This window comes from Cetorhinus maximus, chromosome 1 (assembly GCF_964194155.1).
Source record: "Cetorhinus maximus chromosome 1, sCetMax3.hap1.1, whole genome shotgun sequence".
Lineage (NCBI taxonomy): Eukaryota > Metazoa > Chordata > Chondrichthyes > Lamniformes > Cetorhinidae > Cetorhinus > Cetorhinus maximus.
The window spans coordinates 122485745-122507423 of NC_135879.1; the positions used below are offsets into that span (position 1 = coordinate 122485745).

Genomic DNA, 21679 nt, shown 5'->3' on the forward strand with positions numbered 1-21679 from the left:
GACATATTCGCTAGGATTTCATCAGCCTTCTGAAGACAGACTGGGAGATGGAAGAGCTGGCAAAATGGTGACAGAAGGTGTCAGGAGGGGAGACTGACATCTTCCCACCACCTGAGGATATTTTGAGAAGCAGGAATTGCAGCTGTCTGGCCGCTTGCCAACCTTATGGTAATTAACTGGCCTATTATCAGCCATTTTACATGCCTGCCTGCATTTTACCAGTGTCAGAGGACACCCACAGCACGGGAGAGGCTGTCAGTTACATCAAGGCAACCTCCCAACAGCTTCCCATGAGTGGGGAGGCTTCCTTTCATGAGGCCTTGTGTCCCACAGAGGGACCCTGGCACAATGAAAAAAACTTTTTTGGCCCTTCAAGAGCACCTCAATGTGGAGGCGCCCTCTTCCTCTTTCTGCACCCTAATCAGTAGCCACCTCTAAGATGGCATTGCCGGCAGCTCGGAGGGGCAGGCTAACCTCTTTAACGGAATGGTTGTTTGGGTGGTGCCACGTCAGTAAAATACCCACCGCGATACTGCTATTTGCCCACGCAGGCTCAGCACTCGCATTTGGTCCTGACAGTGGTAACCATGATGGAGGCTCAGCATGCACATTTGGTCCCAACAATAATAACCATGATGCACCGGTAAAATCCTGGCTATTGTCACTGTCACGAAAAGCCGATTACTGCCACAAATTACTTATGGACATATTGAACTTTTTAAGGAAGACTTGTATGGTTTAAAGAAATAGAAGCAAGGACACTGAGCAGAAGATGGCTGATAATTCCAAGTGACTACTTTCTAGAAAATTCTTATGTGGATTATGCTGACAGACCCGTGCTGAGAGAAATGGAATGTCTCACCTGAGAGGGTATCATGGCTTTCTTCAAGCAGAGACACTTGAAAGGGAGATAGGAAGGATGTAAAAGACTGAACATCAATCTCATGTGGTTGCAGAGACAAAAGACTGATTTACATGTCTCAGCAGTCACCCAAAAATCCATCTCCTGTTAATTTATATCTCAGAATGTGCAAGTAGTAAAGACAACTATTTCCCCTCATGGAATACACGGGGAAAATGGGTTTAAAAGCTGGCTGCAGAGCAGTGCAGTGTGTGCCAGTGTGCTGTGTGAGTGACAACACCAGAAGACCAACTAGCCACCCCTGCAGCTGCAGGCAGAGTCTCTCACTCTCGCTGTTGCTGGAGGCAAGGCTCAGCAGAAGCCACAATCAAAAAGGAAGTCAGACAGCCTTTTCAGCTGCCCTGCAGAATGAAGTGTCTCCAAGCCAACTGCGAAACCGCCAAAGTCAACTCTTCCGGAATCACCCAACTTAATGGCTGCAACATACCACCATCTACCCCTCATGGACAAGCCAAGGACTGATTTGTATATTTTTAAAAACTTTTATTTAGACTCTTAATTTCTCATTTCTAATCTATGTGTATGTGTGTTGCGTTTTTATTATTTTTCTCGGGTTTTAGTAACTAATAAGCTTATTGAGCAGAATTTTTAGCTCATCGGGCGGACGCATGCCCAACCCGAATGAGCGTAAAATGACGCAGGAAGACGCCGGATGAGTGTCCCGATGTCATTGCAAACTTGCGCGATATTTTAGTTGGCGGGCGCATGCGGGAGTCGGCAACATGCCCGCCAACAATTAACAGGCCTATTAAGGCCATTAACAGTGTAATTGAATTAAATTTTCCGCTGCCCATCTAACCTTACGGTTGGACAGGCGGGCAAAAACGCCAAGCGACCTTTGCGTCTTTTGCGAAACCTCATCCACGGGCGGGATGAGGTTTCGATCTGTCATTAAAAAACTTCATACTAATTTCTACCACGTCCCTGCTCATGTGATAGAACTTTTCCTGCATGCACCTGTGCTCACGCGTGAACTTACATACTTGCCTTCCTTACCCCCGTCACACAGGCAGTGCTGAGCGCCGCAGCACGCGTTTCACGCTGGGCAGGCCCTAATTGGCCCACCAGTGTGAAATCGCGGTCCGGCCCCGATCACAGGCAGCTGCCCAACTGCGCCCACCCGCCCCCACTGATCCTTCCTGATGAAGTAAAAATTCTGGCCATTCTTTCTTTGATTCAAGAAAGCCTGGTTAAATTGGCTCATTCTAAAAAAAATAAATACATTTGGACTGGGAAAAGATATCCACAGTGGTGGGGGGGGAAAGGGATCCCTTTTAAATTAACCTTGTTACAACCAACCGGGGGAGGGATTGAATAAAAAAGGGGAGCCAGCTCATTCCTCCTCACCCGGGAGCGGAGCAAAACAAAATTGGGGTCCCGTTCGGGAAGTTGCCCGGGTCACCGGTCATAACACCACCTGTTTAGATGAGGGACAATGATAACATAAGAACATTAGAAATAGGAGCAGGAGCAGACTATTCAGTCCAGTGAGCCTGCTTTGCCATTTAATATGATTGATCATGGCTGATCTACCTCAAGTCCACTTTCCTGCCTACTCTGCATATCCCTTGATTCCCTGAGAGATCAAGCATCTATCAATCTCAGTCTTCTATATACTCAACAATGGAGAATCCACAACCCTCTGGGTTAGAAAATTCCAAGGATTAAGAACCCTTGAAGTGAAGAAATTTCTCCTCCTTTCAGTATCCATCCCAAGTTCAGTTTATAAGGTCCCATTTGTTTATTTCTTTTCCAGCAGCTCCTTAAGCAAGGATCAGTGTTGCTTCTAAAGTGCACTCATGCTGGAGGGTACCACACAGTCAATTCACAAGTTATCAATCCTTTTAAGATATCGTTTGTACAGGTTCTCACAAAGATATTTAAATTATGGCCCATTAAAATCAATACACGGCAAAAAATGAGAGAGGACATTGTCTATGAACTTCAGTTCTTATCTACTCCAAGATAAAGACCAATCAGCTCCCAATTTTATCCAGCTCAGTTCCTTGTACCTTCATTAAAACACCACAACAAGGGCTGAATTTTCTCAACCCATTGGAGACAAGCTGAGAGCCGGAAAGGCTGGCAAAATGGTGGGAGAAGCCGTCAGGAGTGGAGCCCGACTTCTTGCTAACGTCAAGAAACATGATGGCATAGCCGCCCACCTGGCGGCCAATTAAGCTAATTAAGTGGTCAGTTAAGGACCACTTGCCATATCCATGGCCATTTTACTGGCGATACGAAGGCCTATCGCTGTGTTGGGAGACTGCCAGGAAAACCCTGGTGGCCTCCCGATGGGTTCTGATGGTTGTTGCAGAGGGCGGGGGGGTGGGGGGGAGCCTCCTTGATGGGGGGGCACAATAGACAATGGAAGGGCTCCCCAGTGGCAATGGCCATCCCCACGACATTGCTGCTGCTCCACGACTGTCCCCCACTCTCCCCAACCCAATTGCCAGGGCCTGCCTGCTGGCTCCTGCTTTCCCTAATCTAACTCACCTCACGTTGCTACTGAAGTTCTTGGGGACAGGACACCGCCCTACATCAAGAAGCTGCCAGTGGCCGTATGTTGCCCTGAGTCCTCCCACCCACTGAAGTGGAGTCAGCTCCTGCTTTCAGCCCTGGCGGTGGGACTTCCAGGTGAACAGAAAAATTCAGCCCCATATCTCCTTGCGCTTTTCTTTTCAACTCAGACATTTCTTCTCACTGTCACATATCAATCCTGATTGATACCTCCAGGCTTGATTAGCATCTCAGGTGTTTCCCCTTTAACTGTGGATGTGCTGCAATTAAAAAGATATATATTATCTAAAAATTGAACACAAAGGACTAAAACTTAAGCATCCATGAAATATAAATGACAAGAGAATGTGATAAAAAGAAAATAGGAATTAGGGAGCCATTGAAAACGGAAAAGAAAGAGAAAAGAGACACTTTTTCATTACAGAGAAATGAGGTGAACAACACCCTCAGTGATAGATTGCACTATGGACTGCCATTGAAAGTAGTCCAATAAATTTATTCTACCATGTATATTTCGCATTGACACTTCCTCTCACTTTTAATACAGTGAGGCTATTTGTCCCAATTATGTGTTATTTTGACTGGCCAGGTGCTTTGGTATGTATATTCACTGTTTTGTGCTTAGTAATAAGGCATTTTCTACACTTGTTCTGTTACTTTTTACTTTATAACTGCCACTGAAGTGCTTGCCTATGCTTTTGCTGCATCCAGACTTGACTTTTCTAATGCCCTCCCCTGTCACCCTGAGCTCCCCTTACATAAACTTTTAAATCATTCAGACCTCCACCATCCACTGTTATCCTGCACAATTTTCACCCTTACTCTTGACAAGCTCAATTTTAAAATCATTATTTTAATCTTCAAATCCCTTCTTAACTCCTCCTCCAGCTTTATCTTCTTGTCCATACCTTCTGTCCTTATAATAATTACATGTTCTCCAGTCCCTCTGCTGTACAATCAGTGGTGGAACCTTCAGCCATCTTGTCCCTCCATTCTGATATCGTCACATTTTGACACTTTTGCTAAACCCCTTTGTTGCTGTTGTAAACCTAGATCACAGCAATAATGATAACCTACTCACTGCCAGAAGTAAACCAAAGGCACTTTGGTGTGAAAGTAAAGCACTGTTAGAATTTTCAGTGATTTGGCTGCAAATAGGCAATTCTTCTGCTTTGTTTACCACTTGGTATGCAAGGATCTCCAAAGAAGGTGCTAATCGAATGCATTCAGCCTATGTCATTCTTTCAAAGAGGAAGACTCGTTTTTGTCCCACGGCATAATAAAGCAAGATAAATGGTTTAAACAGGATCAGCTGCCCTGCTGATCCATGTTATGATCTCTTTGGTTGGTACACATTTACCAGAAATGAGATTGCTGAGGTCAGTAGCTTCACATTTGTGCATGTTAGATTATGATACGTCTAATTGTATTTGACAGCATCCCTACAAGCATCTCTTGCTTCCCATGATTTGAGATGGGGTTTTCCCTCTTCTTGCTGTGGAATATTGCTTGCTAGTGAATTCTTCAGAATTACCAGCCTGTTCATTGACTCCTGCAGTCAGCAGCTTTTGAACTGGTATGCAGTATGTTTGTGAAATGTCAGCTTCTGAATAGGCTGCCTTCAATCACTGTGATAACTAAATGGGGAGTCTTCTGAGTTTATTTGTTGGGAAGCAAACATTTGCACAAAGGCAGCTTCATAATTTATCTCTCTATTTTTAAATAAATCTACCCTAGCTGATAAACTTTAATGTATCAATAAAATGTAAATTACTAAAAGTAAACAAAATGATCAAGTTCCGTAGAATTTACACAGAAAAGCACAGAAAGTCTAGAAAGGAGCAAGACAAAGGCTAGGGGACAGACATTAGGAATAGTGTACAGGCCACCAGTACTGGCATGATGATGAACTGTTACTGGGCTGAATAGAAATATCAGTTTTTGTTGGTCAGAAAGCATTGTTTCAATCCAGATTGAAGACACTAGTATAGAATTCTTGAAGCATTGGTTAATCTATTTATTCTCAATTCAGGCACTTTTTTGTTTCTTCACTAAAAGGGGTGCGAACATTACAGAAGTTACTGCTTAGTGATTATGCATTCCTAGGCTCATGGTGAGGTGAGCAGCAGCAAACTTGCCAGCATTCTGACCAAATCAGTGATCATGAAATAACTAATGTTATCTGTGACCTCCTACAGCCCCATCCACAATTGCCATTAAATGTGTCCCAGTTTAAACAAAGGAAACAAGACTCACTTAACACTGAGAATGATTTAACACCAATCTGTCAGAGAAATTTTTCACCTCAGTAAATTCAAAAGCTGAAGTTGCATGATTGTCTGAATTCTTTTGTCAGCCTTCTTGTTCACTTAGGAGAACGGCAGACCTGTTATTTCCAACCCATAAAATCTGAATGGCAACATAAGTGCAACTGCACTCAGCTCACCAGAAGGCAAAACTGTTGGTTGTACTATAGCTCAGCAAGGGATTGACATGTGTACTCAGTGAGAATAAAGCAGGTATGTCAGTGAAAATAAAAAGCTGCCAAAATACCAGATATATCAATCACATGTATAAAAACTATTAAATGGAATGAATTATTAGAAGCTACCAACTAAACATAGGTACACGCTTGATTGTAACAGGGAAGGCTCTCAAAAGACAGGAAAAAAGTGCTGCAAGAACTTCAAAAGTACTTAGTCCAATTTAAATATCCTTTGCCGAGGTGAAACTGTGCCTGTTCTGTTTTGTAGGTATAAATGTTGTATGATTCCTGCACAAACTAATAGTGTTTATAGTCTGTACCTGCTATAGAATTTAATGTGAAAACACTTCTGAGGGTAAACAGCTAACTGAATGTTGTCAATACTGAGATTTTCAGAAGACACGTAATCGGCCCAATTTTAACTGTAACTTGAATTAATTAAAATATCGCCCACTGGTTCACTTGCTGCTGCTTTATTCACCTGATTACATTACTAATGAATTAATTACCCCTATAACAAAAAAAGAGATATAGAATATACTCACCTTTTGGATGGAACATTAATCTAAGAAGGGGAAAAAAATCATTGAATGTGACCAGACATGAGATATATAATGCAAAGTTAGTTCAAGACAGAAAACATTTTCACATTAAATGTATTTGTGCATTTGGAAGATGATATAAACTGGATTCTGCTTTAATATTTCAATACTTTTTTTGTCAGAGCCATTAAATTCATCAAACTCCAATGTATTATCATTATTAAGTGAATAATTTTTATTATCTTCTTGCACATCATTGAATGTGGCCTTTGACATTTCTGTCAGCCATAGCCTTTCCTCAAATATTTCTGTAAGAGTTTAAGGGTACAACATTATGAGATATTGTAGACACATTGGCTCAGATTTTCACAGAGTAATGGAGACTCTGCGGACCTGTAAAAATAGCGGCGGGACCTGGATCAGGAAGGCACATCCCGACAGATGCCATTTTCGCCTAAAGGGAATGGGGCTGGATGTGACTCACACATGAGGGGAATCTGACCTCAGCAGGGCCATTTGAACTCATTGCTGACTTCAGATAGACCCCATTTATGCCATAGCAAGGGCCTTAACCCACAGTGTGGGAGCTACAATTTTTTAGAGTAGTCGTAAATGCACTTGAAGGGCAGATAAGGCCAGTAGAACTGTCAAGCTGTGAAATTATTTAAATACCCAGCCTTTAAAAAATCAAAAGGCTACCTGTGTCAGTGAGAGTTGTGGAAAAGCTCTGTTCTAGCAGTTACAATAATTACTTGTTGACATTTCCCCAAGGGCTATCATTGTCATTAATAATGCTCGGCTGCTTTCTCCAACTATCATTATCTCAGTGGGGGAATCCTAAATTCACAGTTTGATTGACAGTTTAAAGAGGTTAGTAAAGGAGTAGTTGTCTTTGATATGGGATTATGAATACAAGTCTTTTCATATGGGATTAGGTACTTGAGGGGATTTAAATGTTTTGCATGTGCATTCATGAATGGAAGTTTTCTTTCACTATTGTAAAGGCTGTAATAGATATTAGGGCCAGAATCTTCTGTTCAGCATGAGGGGGCAGGCCCGGCACACCAACGTGTAAAATGACGCGCGGTGACGTCGGGCATGCGTCCCAACATACTGTGCGTCATTCTGATCTTCCGTTTGACGGGCGCGCACTGGAGTCGGCTGCGCACCAGCTGAACTGTCAAAGGCCTGCTAAGGCTGTTAATAACCCAATTAAAGTAGTTGTCAGGGCTGCCCGTCCAACCTTAGGGTTGGCGGGCAGGCGAAGAGCCCAGGCGGCCTTTGTATTTTTCATGGAACCTCATCCACAGGCGGAATGAGGTTTCATGAAGGGTTTATAACTGAAATAAAAAATTTTATTGAAATCCATGAACGTGTCCCAGCTCATGTGACACTGTCACATGAGGGGACATGTCTAAATAATTTTAAAAATTCTTGTATTCCATTTTTCATGATGAAATTAATGATGAGGCACAGAGCTGCCTCAGGGAGATTTCTGTGCTCTTCGCCCTGCCTGTACAGTTAGCATTGAATACTTCCAGGTGCGCATCACGTTGGGCGGGCCTTAATTGGACCGTCCACGTAAAATGGCGGGGGCGCAGCCGATCGTGGGTAGTGATCAGCTGCGCGGCCGCTACCGCCCAGCCCACCCAATGGGGAAAAAATTCTCCCCTTAGACTTTTATTTTATTTAATCTCAACATGGTTCCTGAAGTCTGCCCATGGTGAATACTGGGTGAGTTGTCAAGGAGGGTGTAAGGGAAAAGGTTAGTGGGTCGGGCCATGAGTTGGCATTAATTTGGCATGGGGCTATACGGTGCCAACGGGGTAGCTGGAGGCTATGGGTTGGCATTAAGTTGGCAAGAGGACATGAAGGTGACATGGGGGTTGGGTGGGCGGGTGATGGAGTGTGAGGGTCTGAAAGCTAGAGGACCTAAAATTTAATGGAATGGGACGAAATCCCATAAAACCGAGACGAGCCTTTAACCAGCCCGCCATGGCACTTGGCAGCCCCTGTGGTCGCCTCTGATCTATGTCCAGGGTGGGAGGCCCGATTCTATTCCACATCCGGCCTCCCGCAATGAACATTCTACCACCTCGAGGTAGGAAATTTCCCGACACCTGACTTAGGAGCGAAAATCTGGGCCATTAACTTCTAAGCCAGCATCAGATTTTAAGGCAGAGACTTTACCCTGGTGTTGTGTTTTGGGCTTTCATTTCACTGACTTTTTATGTACTGCAGCTGTATCACAGCTTTCAGGATATGGATGCTCTTGACTAGTCGAAGGATTATCTCGTCCATCTTTTGGTGGTATTTCCCCATCTAAGGTCCCACTGTCCTCCTCCAGGTGCTTATCGATCTGAAGCAATTATAATGTTTGGACGGTGACAAGACTGTTTAAGCATCACTCGGCACTCACCATTGACTCACAGATGGATCTGTCCACTGTATTTACGGTAGTAGATTTTAGCATTCCCATATAATGTTTGAATTTAGACAAAATAACAACAGTAATAAAACATGAAAAGCTGAAACTTGCTGGCAAGTCTTTTAGAGTAAAAGAGAATCCGGTTTGAAAGCTATTCCCTTGCAATCAAAACAGTGAAACAAAAAGAGAGGTTGGCTTAGAATTAGCACAATGCTTAACTTGAATAAACAGAAATTCCCATGGAAAAATTACCACCATGCATGATGAATGAAGAGGTCTGGTGGAAATCAATTGATCTCTAATGCTGGTTGATGATGATGGTAATAATACCATAAAAATAGAAAAGGGTATTCAACCCATCAAAACCATTTCTTATATGTACATAGAATACCTACTGTGAAGAACAAGGGGAGAGAATTCCTTTTCCCATCTATCTCATTGCTATTTATGTGCCCTGCTGTCCCAAAATGGCTTCCTAATTTTTAACAAAGTAATTCATTATAAATGAAATTTTGGGGGAGAATTTTCTCCCTGTCGGGGGAGGTGTTGGGCAGGAGCGGGCGCAGGCGAGCGCGCAGCCAATCACCACCCACGATCAGCTGGGCGCAGCAATTTTGTGTGGGCAGACCAATTAAGGCCCTCTCAGCGTGATGTGCACCAGGAAGCGCTGAGCGCTCCCTGTGCGGGCGGGGAGGAGGAAGAGTTGGGGCCTGCGCTGTTATGCGCGTGAAAGAGCGCAAAAATCTCCCTGAGACATGGAGCTGCCTCAGGGAGATTAGAGTAGTTTTTAAAAATTATAATAAACCAAAAAAAAATTTTAAGACATGTCCCCTTGTATGACAGTGTCACATGAGTTGGGACATGTCAATGAACTTTAATTAAAAAATTAATTTAATTTACAAGCCCTTCATGAAACCTCATCCCGCCCTCAAGGTTGGACGGGCAGCTCAATTAATTACTTTAATTAGTTTTTAAATGGCCTTAATAGGCCTTTGACAGTTCGGCTGGTGTGCAGCCGACTCAGCTGCGCGCCCGCTGAACTGAGGACCAGAATGACGCATGGTGATGTCGGGACGCACGCCTGATGTCACCGCACGTCTTTTTACGCGTCAGCAAGCAGGGCCCGCCCCCGCTCGACAACCCGAAGATTCTGCCCTTGAGGTTTTTTTGGGACATCCTCCTTTTGACATTGAGAAAATATAATTGTTGCTAAAAATGACTAAACAATACAAAACATGTAGTACTACTAAACTTTACCACAGACTTCATAAACAAATTTAAAAAAATTTTTTTTTAAAGCTTTGCAACTATAGTACCCTAGAAATATTCAGTGCCCTGATCTAAATGAGTTACAGTGACAACACACTACAGAGAGGACTTTGGCAGAATTTTCCTTTCAGTTACTGCCCCTTTTTGGATCGATTATCAGTCATGGCTTAGTAATAAAGTCTTTATCTCCAAGTCAGATGGTTCTGTGTTCAAGACGCAATCCAGAATCAAGGGGGAGGATCTTCCAGTTGGTGAGCGGGGGTGGGGCCTGCTTGCCGACACGTAAAATGATGCGGGATGATGTCAGGTGGAACTCCCGACGTCACCCCGCATCATTTCCATTTTCAGGTCAGCAGGGGCGCAGCTGAGTCAGCTGTGCGCCCGCCGACCTGTCAACGGCCTATTGAGACCATTTAAAAAGTAATTAACATCATCAATGGACCTACCCATCCAACCTTAGGGTTGGCGGGCAGGCCGGGAGCCCTGGCGGGCTTAAGAAAAAGCATGAAACTTCATCCACGGGCGGGGTGAAGTTTCATGAGGGTTTTAAAAAATTTAATGAAGGTTTCAGTAAAAGTGATGGACATGTCCCAACTCATGTGACAGTGTCACATGAGGTTATATGTCAAGGATATCTTGCTATCATTTGTTTAACATTCTTAAATTTGGAGCCGATCCCCCTGAGGCAGCACTTAGCTTCAGGGAGATTAGTGTGCATTCTCAGCTGAGGGAATCTCCCCACTGCCCACACAGGGAGCGCATAGCGGTTCCTGGTGGATGTCACACTGGGCGGGCCTTAATTGGCCCGCCCACATAAAATGGCAGCCCACCCCCAACCAGGGTGTGCTAGTCCACGTCTGCATCTGCACCCCCCCAACGGGGGTAAAATTTTTCCCAAGGGCAGGATTTTGACCTGATTTTGGGGGTGCTCGGTGGGGGTGGGTGGGGGTTCAGGAAGCCAACCGCCACCTGCGATCGGCTTCGCATCGCGATTTTATGCCAGTTAAGGCCCGCCCAGTGTAGAACACGAGTGGCTGGGAGGAGGAGGGCAAGCGGGCTGAGCGCGATCTTCACGCATGCGCACGAAAGGGTGCTTCAATCTCCCTTTAACAGCGAGCTGCCTCAGGGAGACGAAGCACTGTTTTAAAAAAAAATAAAGGAAATAAAATTGTCATAAAACATGTCCCCTCATGTGACTCTGCTGGGACATGTTTTTAATTCAAAAATAAAATTTTTATTTGATGTTTATTTGCTTTAGGAAACCTCATCCCGCCCGTAGATGAGGCTTCCTAAAAGATGAAAAGGCCGTTTGGCCTTTTCACCTGCCCGCCAACTGTTAGATTGGACGGGCAGCGTAAATTTGAATTTAATTAGTTTCTTAATGGCCTTAATAGGCCTTTTCATTGTCAGCGGGCGCACAGCCGACTCCGGCGTGCACCCACCGAACGAAATATCGCAAGACTGTGTGATGATGACGGGATGCTCACCTGACGTCATCACGTGTAATTTTATGCTCAGAATATTACGCTATGTGCGAGCGCGCACCCAACACGCCCGAGAGTAATATTCTGTCCCAAGGCTGTATGCCCAATACATTACTGAAGGAGTGTTGCACTTGTTGAAGTTGCTGGCTTTTAGATGAAATACTGAACCATGGCCCTATCTGCCCTTTCCAATGGATATAAACAATCCCATGGCACTATTCCCAGAGTAGGGAATTTATCCAATTGTCTTGTCCAGAATTTATCCCTCAAGCAACACTACCAAAACAGATCATTAACTTCATTGCTATTTGTGGGACCTTGCACTTCCCTACATTACAACAATGACAATGCCTGCCATCTTGCCCCCAACCCTGTTGTTTCCGACAACCTCTCTCGGTTGTCAACCTGTTATCTGGAGTTGGGTGTTTACATGAACTCAACATTTTCATTGCTAATGGCTAGCATCCCCCACACTGAGAAAATTTCAGGGTGTTGGGAGCATTTCCAAAACCCGACCCCGCTTGTGTCAGCGGTGTGCCGACAGAGAAGGTGGACCATAGCAGGCTGCCTTCACGGATGGCATGCAGAACAAGGATGGGGTAATGCCAGCGGGAGACCCCAAAGGAATGTCCAACTGGCAGCCCCGTTGGGAGAACTGAGTGCTGCTGAAGAAGAGAGAGACTTAGGGAGTGCTTCAAATTGGAGGTGCTCACAAAAGGCTCTAAAGTCAGTTTAATAAAACAAGGCCCAGAAGTGCCCTCAGAGTAGAGGGGTAACCCTCCTGCAAATATCTTTGGCTGCAATTGGACCTCTTTGAACTCTCGACACAGCGGCAGGTGGTGGGGGGAGGGCTTGCGGAAATGCTACACTGGGAAAATTCTATTAGTGTCAGAAAATGGTGCTTGATTGAAGCCATAATGACGTTAATTGCCTGCCCGCCTCCATCGGGTGGATTGCCAATTCCTGTGGCAGCCCACTCCTGGTAAACTTATCCAGAAGCAGGACCACGTATGGGAGCCATCCCAACAGGGTTTTCTGTTATTTTTATGGCACCACTCCCCCCGTCCCTGCCCGCCCGCCCACACCTCCAAAGCCTCCTCCAAGAGGCCTGCAAGATTCCAGCCATTGTTGCTTCTCTAGTTACAAGTTTCTTTCTGTGGTTGTTCAAAGCATTTTCCTCTGTAGGGAGAGACAACAATATCAGAGCAATGCACATAGCGTGGAGATATGTTTTTGCCTAATATGAGTACAGGCATCCCATGATGACAATGAGAGGTCCAGTTGCATTGTTCCTTTAAATGAAGCATCTTGTGACATGCAAACAGAGTAGTTGTGAGCTCTGCTCAGGCTTGATACTTTGCCAAAGCTAATGATTTCTTTGACTTCTGAGGGATGACAGTGAAAGAGTTTGATTGGTAAGTTGGTAAGTGAAGTTTGTATCAATGCTATAGGATACGGACTGGAAACCGTGCTTGTTCCTACCTTGTTCACCCTTGAGAGATCATTGAACCACTTTCTACATTGTGGGGCAGCCCTTGTGATGATGAAGCTGCATCAAGAGCTTCTGCCATTTACTTCCTTATAACCTGAACAATCTGAAGAGATTTCCTTGCTTCTCAGGCCGATTTCAACTAGCAGCACTTCGTTGGATGCATCTGAGAGCCACAGTGTGTTATATTTATTCAACAGTAAAATCTATGTACCCAATCTGACTTTGCTTTGGGATGAACCTAAGAGACAGATAAATCTTCACCCCGATATACATGCATTTATAGTTTATGTCAGAGGACAAATATATTGGGGAGGGGTAATGATAATTTAAACCCCATCCGTCTGGTGAAAAACTAACAAGATCAAATCAGACAACTGTTTTAAAATGAGGACCTGTGAGTTTCAAGTTGGACAGAATTAAATTACACCATACAAGCCTAAAGATTACGCAAATTAATTGTGTTCCATTGAACTCGTGATGTCTGATGAGAAGCATAAGGGGTTGAAGTCTTCCTCCTTCTGTTGCATTAGCAGTGGGGCAACATCTCTGCCCAGCCTTGCAACTCCTCCTCTTAATCCAATCCCATTTCTTCAGATAATTTCCAGAGTTTCAAACTATCAAGAACCGAATTGAAAAAGAAACCCAAAAAGAGAATTTACTTAACTGTATGTTCTTCAGCTGACAGTGACATCAGTCGTTGCTGCTTTCTGTTTTGGACTTTTGATGGTGACCCAACATGCCTAAATCCTTCAGTGTCCATCTGGCAGTACAGCAGTGCTTCTTGTGGCACTGTGAGTAACATAAAGAAGGTGACTAGTAAGTAGGTGTTCGGTTGTGCTGGTGATTTTTTTTTGAACGGGCATGTCCAGCAGGTAGCAATAACATTAAAAAATCACAGCTTAGAACTAAGACTAAGCCCTGTCAGGCCTGATGTTCACTAACATTTGAAAAATGGAAAGCTGGCCAGAGAGCGAATATTTTGTAAGATCCACAGCCTCACTCCACCTCCTTCCTATGATATTCAATATTATTTCCAAATCACCAGAAGGCTGAGACGATATTATCTCAAACTGGATGGTTAAACAAACCTAATAAAAATTGATTATATATATTATAATATGTAATAGAAATTGAAGATATAGTCTAGGTTGATTCCACTCTGATTTCTAAGGGTCTGTATTTTAAATACGGTGTCAAGTACGCTGTAACACTGAGGCAGGTGGATCTTTTGGGGCTTTTATAACTTTGTACTAGTTCTCAGGATAGTCCAAAGTGCAGGTTACCATATGAAGGAATTAACTGCACTACAAGATAAGAAAAAGCACCGTTTCTAGTCCATATCCTATAGCAATCGGGGAACTGCTCCATTATATGCATGATTAGAGCAGCTCTGAGTGTGAACAAAAACCTGAAATTCTGGGTAATACTGTGAACTAAAGTAATCCGCCAGCTTTATTTCTTCCATAGTTACAGTAACATTATGTAGAATTTTCAAAAATAGAGGTTAGTAGTGTTTAATGAGGAAAAAAAAACTTTTTGTAGGATACTATAAATTATCTTTTTTGCATTCAGTAAACAGATCTAACTTACGTCCACCGTTCATATGGCATAATTGGTTACAGCAGTGAGAAGCTGAGCCCAGAAGCAACTGGGTCAAGATCATCTGGTTTTTCTGAGTTAGCTGATCTCAACTTGGATGCATTTTCTTTTTGCTTGTCCCTGGACTAGCAAGGGTAAAACTAACCAGAGCTCCTGCTTGTGATTGCTGTTCAGCAATTCCTGCATCAATTATTGTTAGGATAGAGATTGGGTTGTGGACACAATTGAGGTTGCTTGAGATATGGCCCCTTCAGTCAAAAAACCCAACAATACTCGAGGCTGAATTTCATGAGGCCTTTGGGGATGAGCTCAGAGAATGGGCTAAAAAATTTTGAGGGAAGGCATCGGGGTGGGGGAAGTGCCCAGTGCCTTACCGCTGCCATGCTATTTTGCTGGGGTGGGAAAGGTGACAGACGGCCCACACGCCCATTTGTGCGGAGCCCAAATGAGCCACTTATGTGGCCAATTAAGGGCCTTTTCCCACCTTCACAGGTATTTTACCAGCCATGGGGTGAAGGGAGCCCTTTATTTCGGGGCATGCTGCCAGATAAATCCTGGCAGCCTCCCAGCAGGCTCTGGGAGGGGCCTTCTTTTTGGGCACACTTTGGCCCACCAAGGGCCTCCCCTCATGATGCCGCCTGCCCTCACTGACTTTCCCTCGCACCCCCACTTGCCTGGGCCAACCTGACTGGCCCCAACGCCACAGACACAACTTACTTGGTTGTGAAGGCAAAAAGCCATCACTGCATCCTCTTCCTCCAGATGCAGCCTCAGGATTAGCCACCAGTGCTGGTGGTGCTGCTGAGCTGCAGCACTCTGGATGTGCCAGTAGCTATAGGGGATGGGTGGGCACTCTTAATATGAAGACAGGCCCAGTTGCAGCCACTAAATGCCCATAAAATGTGGCCGTAGGTTCCGCCTCCCACCGGAGTGGGACCACCCACCACCCCCTTCCCTACCCCCTGTGCTTTCGGCCTCTGCTGCCTCCAGAAAATCCCAGCCTCCTTGTCAAATTTCACAAAAAAAACATCTGCTTGAGAATACATATACATTTATCAGAACCTCTGAAATCATATACCGAAAATAAGTAATTATTTTTGGGAGAGAGTGGAAAAAGAAAGTTATGAAAGGGATACAATTAGTAGACTCCATAAATATTATGCATAAAGGTGAAATAAATACAACATACGACATAAATTAATTCTCAGCCAATGCAGGATTATCCGCTGACTAATCTGAAATGAGCTGATTAATAAAACTTCAAACCAACTAATTACTTGACACATATTAACTATTCAAACAAATCAAAGATTCTGTCAGCTGTTAAAGAAGACATTTGCAACTAGGGATTTAATACAAAATTCTCCAATTAACAGAAACTGTTTCTGTCTGAGGGAAAGCTCTTATTAATTATGCTAATATACTCAATGCTAACTTGCCATTTGTCACATTATGCACAAGAAAACTGCGGCACCTCATAGTAGGAATCCACTTATGTAACACTTCTACTTGTCTTAGGCTGCAGTTTCAATTATGCTAATCGGACCACACAGATAACCACAAAGTATTATTTTTTTTTAACATTCAGACAGACTTTAATGGTCCAACAAAGTATTATTGTTGCACATGTCAAAAGTTAATGGGTAAGAAATTAGGCTCAGTAGTACCTGTTTTTTGGGTGCTGTGTGTCGTTAATGATCCAACAAGGCATCTGCTGCAGGATTCCTATTATAATGCATAACGGATGCCATCTTGGTAAAAGCATTAGTACTCACACATTTAACATGTGCCAGACGTATACAGCACAGGCAGATGATGATTTCAGTCAGTGTGCAATTAGGATTTGACATAGCGCTGCCATTTTGGAGCTCCATATTCCAGCCAAAATCCTCTCTTAACTTCGCACAGCTGAAGAGGATTTAAACAGCATGAAGAAGACCCCTACCGCACCCCACCACTACCGCCACTATTTAGAGGAGATTGTTCATGACTCAATAACTTACAGATTTTTCCTGCTTGGTTTCTCCTGGTTGTTGCAACAATTCTACAAGTGCTTGGTGCTTTCTACAGTTGTTTCAAGTTGCCGGATCTACAAGATGTGGCAGGTGCTGAATATCCTTTTGCTGATTTCTAGGCTTCTGCACAAACCAGCTGTTCCCAGACCTGGGTGCACGGGTAGGCATTCGCCTTGGATTACTGCATGATTTGGAAAATGAGCAGAGGCCTTGCAGAGCAGGAAAACCTGCTAAAAGAGGGAGGTAGGGAAGAAGATCTCCCAGCAGGAGGGCATATCTATCCAGGCTGGCAATAGTCCTGCCTGAACCTCAGTAAAGGACAATGAGCGAGAACATCCTCACTGAAATTCACCAGTTGCAGCGACAACTGCAAATTCACAGCAGGGCAAGAATGACATTGCTCATTGCTGTGAAGGTGTACATGGCTATGAACATTTATGTCTCTGGTACCTGCTGGCTGGAGATTCTCTGTTCAAAGAGAGCCAACTTCATTTCATTCTCTCTTCTAGAGACAAACAAGTTGAGCAAGCACAAGGGTTTGCAATGTTTGTAGCCTTCCCCATTGCTATATTGTTGTATCATTTAAAAAAGGTAGGAACTATATTGTTATGCATCCAGGACGCCACATCATTCACTGTGTACCAAACTAACAATGTTTCATTCTGCAGCCCATGGTGAGATCTGACAAATACATTTGATGTCAGTTCCTGTAAATGTGTAATATAGTGTGATTATTTCAAACTTTGGGAACCACAGGCATAACATGGTGGCAGCAGGTGTTTGTGAGTAAAACCCAAGCAGGAAATACAAAATCAATGCTGAATTATATGGAGAAAATCAACTTGAATCAGTGTCAGAGAGAGAGAAAAAACTGAGTGAATCATGCAAAAACAAAATGGTCCCAAGTGCAACAATGAACTCACAGCTCCAGCTCTGGATGAATTGGGAGGCTGATGATGTCGTGGAAGCATTTGAGAAGCTTAAACACAAGTGCAGAAAGGGTCAGCTACATTCTTTCATGGGCAAGGAGATAAAGGTTTAGATCTTTTCAATAGCTTGGAAATGAATGAGGATGACAGTAAAATCGCAGACAAATTTGAGAAGTTCAGCACTCATCTCCAGCCAAAATCAAACCATCAGATCCACCAAAATGAACTTCAGAATCTAAGACAGGAACCAGATTAACCTGTTGACAATTTCTCAATGAGATTGAGAAATGTAGCCAGCAAGTGCAAATTCAAAGAGACAGATGAAAAGCTGTTATCAGCTCATATCTGCTCATTTGGGCTCTGCACACCATGATGTACAAAAAATACTGATTGGTAACAAACATCTCACAATATCACAGGCTGTTGACACTACCAGAGCACATGAAGCCACGAGCAGACAGATGAAGACGCAAACTACTCAAACAGCTAACCCTCACTTAAGTCAAAAGAAAGGCAGCAGGGCTCATCCAGTGAAACAGCAACAAAAGAACGCACACCAGACAGAGAGAAAGATGTACAAGAGCTGTAGATGATCACATGAGCTCACAGACAGAAGGAAATGTCCTGCATACGGATCAAAATGTAGAGCTTGCAGAACGCCCGATCACTGGGAAAAGATGCAGAACAAAGAAAGAAGATGGCAAAGGAGTTACCAGAGACAGAGCAACAGGGTGGATGAGAAGGTAAAGAAAGCAAATCATCTATAGCTTGGAAGATAACTGAGAGTTTAAGGACACAAAGGGCATAGGAATCATAAAACTGTATGAAATGTCTTAATGCAACAGTTCTCAGAGAAAAGAAATTCATGCAATTCTTCAGGTCATGAAGAAGGTAAGAAATAAGCCCACAGCCATAAATCTGGAGCTGAAGTTTGATACCAGCGTGCAGAATATCATCATTCTGCTCAGGCTATACCAGAAGATTTTTCCAGAAGATTTGAAAGATGCCCTGAAAGTGAGCAATGTCATGCTGACGGCATGTGGTGGAGCTAAGACTCGGCAGCTAGGAATGATCAAATCAAAGGGACACACAAAGGAAAAGACATTAACTATATGTCCTATATCACTGAAACAGATGGTCCTGCTTTCCTGGGGATGAGCAGTTGCGAAGAGCTGCAGCTGATCTCAGTAAACCCTGAGATGAAGGAGGCGTCGTGGAAAGTTGAAGGCAGTACACCCACTGTAAAGCAAACTCATATCAGAAGCAAGAAAGATCTGGGACAAATGTATCCATTATTTACCATCTTTCTTTGCTCTGCACATCTTCTCCCAGTGATTGAGCTTTCCACAAGCTCTGTGGTTTGATCTGTGTGCAGGACATTTCCTTCTGTCAGTGAACTCATGTGATCGTCCACAGCTCTTGAACATCTTTCTCTCTGTCTGGTGTTCATTCTTTTGTTGTTGTTTCATTGCATAAAGAGTGCTTTCATGAGATGGTTGGATGTTTTGAAAATTTTACATTATCATATAAACTGACGTAGCAAAGAAACCGGTGATTCATTCACGTGAAATGTCCCAATACACCTAAAACGAAATCTTGAAACAGAGCTCCAAGAGATGGAAGAAAAGAAAGTGATTGCCAGAGCCACAGGGCCTACAAATTGAGTAAATTCCATCATTGTGAGAGATAACATGCAAAGCCAAGTAAATGAATTGCAGTCATTGAAATCATGAAGGCCAATATTGAAAGACAGAAAGAACGCTTCACAGAAAAGCAAAGAGAACTAATTCAGAAAGTTCAGGCAGCAAAAGAAGATTTCCAGAAACTTACTATACTTCAAGATGTAAAGTTAGAACTAGAGAATAAAGTAGCTGACCTGAAAGGACTGAAGGCTGAGCAGGACACAACATAGTGGGCTGAAAAGAAGGATATACATGCATGCCGAAGAGTTAGCGGAGGATGCATCCAAGTGGGAGATCCTGAACCTCAGGTCAAAACTTCGACAGCATGTGCTTCAAATAGAAGAACTAGGAAAAGAAAAAAAAATCACCATGCTGAGTTCAGACAGCAAAGGGGTGAAATGCAGATGCAGCTTAACACAAGCACAGTCGGAGAATGATTTACTGGAGACTAATAACAAACTGCAAGAAATGCTGAAGCATTTAAAAGAGGAAGGCAGAATGCAAGAAGCCAAGCAGAGTGCGCACAGCAGGAGACTGAAAAACTGATGAAAACAGGCATATAGAATGGTTAGAAGAGAAACATATGCTGCAGAATTATAATACAGAGCTTGAGGAAAAGTACTGCCAGGCCAAAGACTGGCTGCAGTGTGCTGCTTTAGCTTAGAATAGAGTGATGACTACCAAATCCACGAGATGAAGTCACAATGTCCTCCTGCCTGACAATTCTATGAATAATATTTTTGAGAAAAGTAAATAAGCTATAAAAGGGTGTTGAAGTGTCCGGTGTAGTTATAAAAGTCATTTGTTAATCTTCTTTAGCCCAGAAATGTTCAGCACCATTCGCTACTCCTCAGACACTAAAGCAGTCCATGTCCAAATGCAGCAAGACCTGTACAATATCCAGGTTTGGGCTGACAAGTGGCAAGTAACATTCACGCCACACAAGTGTCAGGCAATGACCATCTCAAACAAGAGAGAACCTAACCATCACCCCTTGATATTTAATGGCATTACCATCACTGAATCCCCCACTATCAACATCATGGGGGTTACCATTGACCAGAAACTGAACTGGACTAGCTATATAAATAATGTGGCTGCAAAAGCAGATCAGAGGCTAGGAATCCTGCGACGAGTAACCCACCTCCTGACTACCCAGAGCCTGTCCACCATCTACAAGGCACAAGTCAGGAGTGTCCACTTGCCTGGATGAGTGCAGCTCCCAGAACACTCAAGAAGCTTGACACCATCCAGAACAAAGCTGTCCACTTAATTGGCACCCCATTCACAAACATTCACTCCCGCCACCACCGATGCACAGTAGCAGCAGTGCGTACCACCTACAAGATACACTGCAGGAATTCACCAAGGGCCTTAGACAGCACCTTCCAAACCCACAACCATTTAGAAGGACAAGGGCAGCAGATAGATGGGAACACCACCACCTGGAAGTTTCCCTCCAAGTCACTAACCATCCTGACTTGGAAATATATTGCAGTTCCTTCACTGTCGCTGGGTCAAAATCCTGGAATTCCCTTCCTAACAGCACTGTGGGTATACCTACACCACATGGACTGCAGCGGTTCAAGAAGGCAGCTCACCACCACCTTCTCAAGGGCAACTAAGGATGGGCAATAAATGCTGGCCCAGCCAGCGAAGCCCACATCCCATGAATGAATAAAAATATATATAAAAACAGTTATTGAGATATAGAGGCATTATATTTTTTAAAGAGTGATGTTATATTGTTATAATATTCAAAAAGACTTAGGAACTATATTGTTTTGCGCATATATTCATAAGCATCCAAGGTGCCACATCACTCACTAATGCACTATAGTCTGTGTACCAAACTAACAACGTATCATTCTGCAACACTTGGTGAGATCTGAGAAATACATTCCATGTCAACTCCTTTATCTATGTAAAATATTGTGATTATTTTGAACTTTCAGGAACCACAAGACATAACACCCATGGTGCAGTGTGCCATTGACTGCCTGCACAATGTTTTGCGGTTGCTGCATCTCAACTTTGCCATGTACTGGAACTGACAGGGAATCCATTCCCTCAATATGTTGCTGTTGTGTGACAAAAGACAGTGCATCACGCAGGTCAATGTTCGATATTCTGGCAACAACATTCATTCTGCAGCAGTCTGCTGTGCTAGCTGTCTTTCAGCTGTAGTGTGCATAGCATGGATACAATAACAGCCATGCTGTTTCAAGGAATGTGACAGAGCAGACTATAGGTGAGTTGAAGCAGCTATTCTGCTGTCTGGATTACTCTGCGGAGCACTGACATATTTAACT

General features: G+C 43.6%; 1 protein-coding gene across 3 annotated transcripts in view; it reads left to right on the forward strand.

Annotated features, from left to right (window-relative positions):
• pcdh7b (protocadherin 7b) overlaps positions 1 to 21679 on the forward strand; it is a 493666-nt gene that overhangs the window by 335460 nt on the left and 136527 nt on the right. The window lies entirely within an intron of this gene.